Source organism: Salmo salar, chromosome 29 (genome assembly GCF_965601325.2).
Source record: "Salmo salar chromosome 29, fSalSal1, whole genome shotgun sequence".
Classification (NCBI taxonomy): Eukaryota; Metazoa; Chordata; class Actinopteri; order Salmoniformes; family Salmonidae; genus Salmo; species Salmo salar.
This window is the reverse complement of record NC_138319.1, coordinates 15774659-15783463: the sequence shown is the minus strand read 5'-3', so window position 1 is coordinate 15783463 and position 8805 is coordinate 15774659.

Here is an 8805-nt window from a genome sequence, read left to right as displayed (position 1 = left end):
AAGCCAATAAACACTAACCAGAACAGCAATGGAGAAGGCATATTGACATTAAGGAGAGGCAAGCTTAGCCGAGTGATCAAAGGGTCCAGTGAGATTCAGACAGCTAGCCGGGCCATAGGTAGCAAGCTGGTGGAAGATGGGAGGGAGGTCTGTTTTTAGCCAGCTCGTGCGTTTCCGTCTGTGGGTTAGTGGGGTTCCGTGTGGAAGGGGGGGACCTGTCCAAGTTGGCAAAATAGTTAGTTATAGTGGCCCAAGAAAAGTGTCCGATAGACCTATTCAGATCGCAGCCGAAAAGACAGCTAACGATTAGCGGGCCGCAGATGGGCGATCAGGTTACGTCGCGACGGAGGGGCCAGTTGGATAACTCCCTCGGGCAGATAACGTCGGTGGTCCAGTCGTGAAGACCCGATGGGGCTCCGGATCGGCAGTAAAACGGGTCAGGATAGGTGAGTTGTAGCCCAGGAGACACTTCAGCTGGCTAGCTCAGGAATAGCCCAGGAGTGGCTGACGGAACTCTTCAGCTGGCTAGCTGGCTAGCTCCGTAATAATGTGTGTTAATTCCGTGACCGACGTTGCCAATAGTCACTCAGGTAGCAGCTAGTTAGCTGCAAGATCCAGGTGTAAATGTCCAGAGCCTGCGGTAGAAATCGGGGAAAGGAGAGAGAATAGGTCCGGTATGCTCTGGTCTGAGTCGCGCTGTACAAAAACTGGCGATAGCTTTTCGAGCTAATGGATAGCTGAGGACAGCTAACCGTGGCTAGCTGAACTTCAACGTTAGCCAGTGAAAATGGCTAACCTCTTGCTAGCTTCTGTTGTGGAATTCAGATGAGGTAAATAATACTTTCTTTTTTTAAATTGGTGAGTGCTTTGAGGTTGAGTTTTTAGAATTAAAAAATTATATATATATATAAAAAGATAAGTGAAGAAAAAAAATATGTAAATATATATATACACGGGACACGACAAGAGGAGGGTAGAGGACGTCTGAACTGCTACGCCATCTTGGAAAAAATCAGGCCTTCATGGTCGAATTGCTGCAAAAACAACACTACTAAAGGACACAAATAATAAGGAGATACTTGCTTTGGCCAAGAAACACGAGCAATGGACATTAGACCAGTGGAAATCCAGTGGAGTCCAAATTTTTGCTTCCAACCCCTGTGTCTTTGTGAGAAGCAGAGTAAGTGAACAGATTATCTCAGAATGTGTGGTTCCCACCGTAAAGCATGGAGGAGGTTTGATGGTTTGGGGATGCTTTGGTGGTGACACTGACCGTGATATATTTAGAATTCAAAGCACACTTAACCAGCATAGCTACCACAACATTCTGAAACGATACACCATCCCATCTGGTTTGCGCTTAGTGGGACTATCATTTGTTTTTCAACAGGACAATGATCCAACACACCTTCAGGCTGTGTAAGGGTTATTTGACCAAGGAGAGTGATGGAGTGCTGCATCAGATGACCTGGCCTCCACAATCACCTGACCTCAACCCAACTGAGATGGTTTGGGATGAGTTGGACTGCAGAGTGAAGGAAAAGAAGCCAACAAGTGTTGAGTGTTTGTGGGAAGTCCTTCAAGACTGTTGAAAATGCATTCCTCATGAAGCTGGTTGTGAGAATGCGAAGAGTGTGCAAATCTGTCATAAAGGCAATGGGTGGCTACTTTAACACTTTTTTGGTTACTACATGATTCCATATGTGTTATTTCAAAGTTTTGATGTCTTCACTTTTATTCTACAATGTAGAGAATAGTACAAATAAAGAAAAACCCTTGAATGAGTAGGTGTGTCCAAACTTTTGACTGGTACTGTAAGTCAGTGGTAACTCTCTACCAAATGTGTTACAGAATGCAGTTATGAGCCTAAAAAGGGAAACAGACATCTGCCTTTCAATTATGGATTATTCAGCCAATTTTATGGAAAGTGACGATTACAAACAAACCAGTTTTTAAACAATAAACAGATAATAATTCCACGTTATGTTTTATGGACAGTAAAAAATTTTTTTTCAAAATCAAGGGAGAAAACCATTGCGGACGTTGTGAATGCTTTCACCATTAAGAACCCCCTCCAAGGTATTGGATCCTGATAAGCCTAAAATTGTAACATTTGCATGATGTTGTACTACTGCATTTTCTGTCAGATATTACACTCACATAGTGCTGGGATCAAAGTAGTGGTACCGTACAATATTTTCTGAGGAACACATAGGAACACATTGCTCTGGGTGTCAGTTTAACAAAGTGTATGCCAAGTCTAGCTAAATTTTGATTTAGGGGATAAATATTTTAATGCTTCATGCGATTGACATTTAGCTTCAGACCTTTTTAAGTCTCTGATCAGCCTTATTCAATTTAACGGTCAACTGGTACCTTCTGATATCACAAGCAGAAGTCACATTTTTCTTACACTTATGTATCATTATTCAATGCAGACATTCTTATATTCAATTAACATGGCAGACACTGCATTGTGTCAAACGTTCATTAGAATCAATCAAATCCAAAAGCATTCCCCATTCAGATACATTCCTTCTCACCCTGGTTCCTTTTATAAGAGGAATTCCAACCCCAAACACTGTGCTTCATGCTCTTGCATTGTTCACATTTAATTTCTAATAGATAAAGTTCCAATTTTTCATTAAGCTAAGAGCTTTTTCTATCCATCCACAATCTCATCCATATGCAGATGTCATCTCTGGTCATTACCATTCATTTCGAGCTACATTTCTGAGACCTGGGTGTCACCTTTATGGCTCGGAGTGAAATTTGAGTAATGACGCTAATACGTTAACATCAGCTCTTCATCCAGATCTCATTAGACATATGAACATACAGAAGTGGATATACCACGTTATTATGAGAAGGTGATGATGAATGTAAATATCTCCCTGCTCAATCCCAAACCATGATTGAGACAATCCTAGCTGAAAGTATTCCCATTTGAAGACCTTTAATAGTTTTTCTTTAAAGAGGACTGGACTGGCACCGCATTTTCTCAGTCAAACAGCTGTCTCTGGTCTCTCCAATGAAAGCCATAATAATAAAACACCTTTCAACTTTGACACAGTGCTACTATGATGAGATTGGCACTTCCTTTTGAAAGAAGAGCTGAATTGATAACCTGGCTGCAGCAATGGCAGCAACAGACAGATACCTTTGACATTGTGAAACCGTTCACGTGTTCATTAAAAGGACATCATTACATAAATAAAGGGAGCACTGGGTTAAATTAGCCAGGATATGCAGCATAGGCAATGACAAAAAAAACTGGAAGGTTAAATGGCCACATGAGCTGAAAGGCATTAGAGGCTAAGGCACTTTAGAAAAATTGCCAAATATTGAATGGTAATGAGGTGTTTGACTTGAAAAGACTTGTAACACGTTGTGTCACCTGCACAGTCTGCTGAATAACATTGTGAGACTCGACTTTAATTACAATTTTCTGAGACATTCTGAGGCTCCGTCAAAAGGTGTATTTCCAGGTTACGTATGACAGTAAAAACAGTTAATAATCCGTTTGAGGCCCTCTTTTGTCCCACAACTGTTCTGAGATGACAAGATGGCACCGACTGTCACGTCCTGACCAGTAAGGGGTCATTTTGTTATTGTAGTTGGTCAGGACGTAGCAGGGGTGTGTTTGTTTTGTGTGTTTCGGGGTTTTTGGTTTATGTTCTATGTTTTCTATTTCTATGTGGGTTTTTCTAGTTTGTCTATTTCTATGTTAGTTTTGGGAACGACCTCCAATTAGAAGCAGCTAGTTGTCATTGCTTCTAATTGGAGGCCATATTTAAGTGGGTTTATTTTCTCTTGTGTTTGTGGGTGGTTGTTTCTTTGTATAGCTTTGTAGCCTTACAGGACTGTCGTTCGTTTTCTTGTTTTGTTTACTGTTCACGTTTAAAAATAAAAGTATAAGTATGGACACTTACCACGCTGCGAAATTGATCCGACAATTTCTCCTCATCAGAAGACGAAGCTTATGACAGAACCACCCATCAAACCAGAACCAAGCAGCGGAGGAAGGAGCAGCAGAGGAGCTATAAAGAGTCATGGACTTGGGAGGAGATCCTGGATGGGCAGGACCATGGCACCAGGCGGGGAAGTACCGCCGCCCTAAGGAGGAGCTGGAGGCAGCTAAGGCGGAGCGGTGCCATTACGAGGCGTTATACGCAAGGATGGGCAAATACGAGAGGCAGCCCCCAAAAAAATTGTTGGGGGGGTACACGGGTAGTATGGCTAAGTCAGGTCGTAGACCTGAGCCAACTCCCCGTGCTTAGTATGGGGAGCAACGGATCATGAAGGCACCGAGCTATGCGGAAATACACACGGCAGCCATCATACCTCAGCACAGCCCAGTTCGCCCTGTGCCAGCACTCCGCCCGTGCCGGGCTACGGTAACAATCCAGCCAGAATGGGTTGTGCAGGTTGTGCGCTCAAGACCTCCAGTGTGTAGTCAAGGCCCCGTGTATCCAGTTCCTGTTCCTCGCACTAGCCTTGAGGTGCGTGTCACCAGTCTGGCACCTCCAAAGCCAGCCCCACGCACCAGGCCTCTAGTGCGCCTGCCCAGTCCAGTACGTCCTGTTCCTGCTCCTCGCACTAGCCTTGAGGTGCGTGTCCCTAGGCTGGCGCCTCCAAAGCCAGCCCCACGCATCAGGCCTCTGGTGCGCCTGCCCAGTCCAGTACGTCCTGTTCCTGCTCCTCGCACTAGCCTTGAGGTGCGTGTCACTAGTCTGGCGCCTCCAAAGCCAGCCCCACGCACCAGGCCTTTAGTGCGCCTGCCCAGTCCAGTACGCCCTGTTCCTGCTCCTTGCACTAGCCCTGTTGTGCGCATCCCTAGTCTGGCACCTCCAAAGCCAGCACCACGCACCAGGCCTTTAGTGCACTTGCCCAGTCCAGTATGTCCTGTTCCTGCTCCTCGCACTAGCCCTGTGGTGCGCGTCCCTAGTCTTGCGCCTCCAAAGCCAGCCCCACGCACCAGGCCTTTAGTGCGCAGTCCCTGTCTAGAGCTTCCGGCAACAGTGCCCCGTCTAGAGCTTCCGGCGACAGTGCCCCGTCTAGAGCTTCCGGCGACAGTGCCCAGTCTAGAGCTTCCGGCGATAGTGCCCCGTCCAGTGCTTCCAGTGACGTCCCACAGTCCGGAACCGACAGAGGCGGCCCACAATCCAGAACTGCCAGAGTCGCCCGCCAGTCCGGCGAAGCCAGAGTCGCCCGCCAGTCCGGCGTAGCCAGAGTCGCCCACCAGTCCGGCGCAGCCAGAGTCGCACCTCAGCCCGAGGTCTCCAGCGACGCCCTACAGCCCTAAACCTTCAGCGGGGGTGGACAGGTTAGAGTGGGGATTAAGCCCAGAGCCAGAGCCACCTCCGTGGGGGGAGGTTTGGGAAGGGGGGATGTAGCACAGGAACCGTCGGAGACGGTGGCCACCCTCCCTTCCCTCCCTTTAGTTTGGGTTTATTGTTTAGGTAATTTTTAGTTTCAGGTGCTTTCGGGGTCTGCACCTTTGGGGGGGGGGGGGGGGGGGGGTACTGTCACGTCCTGACCAGTAAGGGGTCATTTTGTTATTGTAGTTGGTCAGGACGTGGCAGGGGTGTGTTTGTTTTGTGTGTTTCGGGGTTTTTGGTTTATGGTCTATGTTTTCTATTTCTATGTGGGTTTTCTAGTTTGGACACTTACCACGCTGCGTATTGGTCAGATGATTTTTCCTCATCAGAAGATGAAGCTTATGACACCGACAGAGAAGGTTTCCTTGCTTCTAGTCCTATGTATTATTGCTTACATTGATAGCCCAGAAAATCTTAAGTGTAATTACATACAGCCGGGAAGAACTATTGGATATCAGAGCAACGTCAACTTACCAGCACTACGACCAGGAATAAGACTTTCCCGAAATGGATCCTTTGTCTGAACCACCCAGGGCATTTGAACTGATTCCAGAGCCTGACCCAAAACAACGCCACCAGAGAAGAAGTTGACGGACCGGTCTTCTGGTCAGACTTTGGAGGCGCGCGCACCACCCACCGCTTCCAAGTATATTACTTTCTAATGTCCAGTCTCTAGATAACAGGGTAGATGAAATTAGGGCATGGGTTGCTTTCCAGAGAGACATCAGGGATTGTAACATACTCTGTTTCACGGAACCATGGCTCTCTCGGGATATGCTGTCAGAGTCAGTACAGCCACCTGGATTCTTTGTGGGTCGCTCCGACAGGAATAAACATCTCTCCGGGAAGAAGAAGGGTGGGGGTGTATGTTTCATGATTAACGACTCATGGTGTAATTATAACCACATACAGTAAATCAAGTCCTTTGTTAACCTGACTTACAATTCCTCCCAATCAAATGCTTACCATATTATCTCGCAAGGGAATTCTCCTCGGTTATTGTCACATCAGTGTAAATCCCACCTCAAGCCGATACCACGACGGCCCTAAAGGAACTTCACTGGACTTTACGCAAACTGGAAACCATATATCCTGAGGCTGCATTTATTGTAGCTGGGGATTTAAAAAAGGAAATTTGAGAACAAGGCTACCTAAATTCTATCAGCATATCGACTGTAGCACTCGCGCTGGTAAAACACTGAATCCCTGCTACTCTAACTTCTGTGATGCATACAAGGCCCTCCCACGCCCTCCTTTTGGCAAATCTAAGTGCTAAGGACTATTCAATGCTGGTCTGACCAATCGGAATACAAGCTTCACGATTGTTTTGATCACGTGGACTGGGAAATGTTCCTCGGTAGCCTCAGATAATAATATTGACGTATACGCTGATTCAGTAAGTGAGTTTATAAGGAAGTGCATAGGAGATGTCCCCACATGCTTCAAGATGGCCACCATTGTTCCTGTATCCAAGAAGGCAAAGGTAACTGAACTAATTTTCTATCGCCCCGTAGCACTCACTTCTGTCATTATGAAGTGCTTTGAGAGGCTAGCCAAGGATCATACCACCTCCACCTTACCTGTCACCCTAGACCCAAATCAATTTGCTTATCGCCCCAATAGGTCCACAGACAATGCAATCGCCATCACACTGCACACTGCCCTATCCCAACCCGGACAGGAGGAATACCTATGTAAGAATGCTGTTCATTGACTTTAGCTCAGCATTCAACATCATAGTACCCTCCAAGCTCATCATTAAGCTTGAGGCCCTGGGTCTCAACCCTGCCCTGTGCAATTGGGTCCTGGACTTCCTGACGGGCTGCCCCCGGGTGCTGAAGGTAGGAAACAACATCTCCACTTCGCTGATCCTCAACACTGGGGCCACACAAGGGTGTGTGCTCAGCCCCCTCTTGCACTCCCTGTTCACCCATGATGGTGTGGCAAAGCACACCTCCAACTCAATCATCAAGTTTGCAGATGACACAACAGTAGTGGGCTTGATTACCAACAATGACGAGACAGCCTACAGGGAGGAGGTGAGGGCACTTGGAGTGTGGTGTCAGGAAAACAACCTCTCATTCAACATCAACAAAACAAAGGAGATGATCGTGGAATTCAGGAAACAGCAGATGGAGCACCCCCCTATCCACATCAACGGGACAGCAGTGGATAGGTTGGAAAGTTCCTTGGTGTACACATCACAGACAAACTGAAATGGTCCACCCACACAGACCGTGTGGTGAAGAAGGCGCAGCAGCGTCTCTACAACTTCAAGAGGCTGAAGAAATGTGGCTTGTCACCTAGAACCCTCACAAACCTTTACAGATGCACTATTAAGCACATCCTGTTTGGCTGCATTAACGCCTGGTACGGCAGCTGCATTGCCCACAACCGCAAGGCTCTCCAGAGGGTGGGGCGGTCTGCACAATGCATCATCGGGGGCAACTACCTGCCCTCCAGGGCACCTACAGAAGGCGAGGTCAGTACAAGTGCATCAAAGCTGGGACCGAAAGACTGAAAAACAGCTTCTCAAGGCCATCAGACTGTTAAACAGCCATCACTAACACAGAGAGGCTGCTGCCTACATACAGACTTGAAATCATTGGCCACTAATAAATGGATCACTAGTCACTTTAATAATGCCACTTTAATAATGTTGACATATTTTGCATTACTCATCTCATATGTATATACTGTATTTTATACCGTATATTGCATCTTGCCTATGCCGCTCTGTCATTGCTCATCCATATATGTATATGTATATATTCTTATTCCATTCCTTTACTTAGATTTGTGTGTATTAGGTAGTTGTTGTGGAAATGTTAGATTACATTTTAGATATTGCTGCACTATCGGAACTACTGTAGAAGCACAGGCATTTCGCTACACTCGCAATAACATCTGCTAACCATGTGTATGTGACCAATAAAATTTGATTTGATTTGATTTTTTGAGATGAATATAAACAATCACAACTTTTAAGAGGGCCTACTCTATCCCGCCCTCTTGACACAACAAAGGTTTGACTTCAAAATTCCATTACATCATCTGGAGCGAAACAGCTCCTGTGAGTTCCACATTGACCTTCTTAGACAGAAAACCGTCCAATTAGTTGATGAGGAGGTGGTGGTAGAGAGAGACCTTATCACCTGGATATTGCCTTGAACTAACCGTTACTGCAGCATTCACCCACACAACAGCTCCTAGCAGCAATGTTTTACGTCGAACTAAAGAAAGTGACTGTTTCCGTATTTCACATGAATTTGAAGTGAATCCCTCAAGCAGATATCAGAACCTCATGCTTCGATAGGGCACTCGCAGATGTTTTACTTTCTCCTTGAGACATTGCGTCCATCTTTTCATTGCTTTTTTCCCCTTTTACTTTACCACATACGGTGTATACATGTTGTCTAAAGGG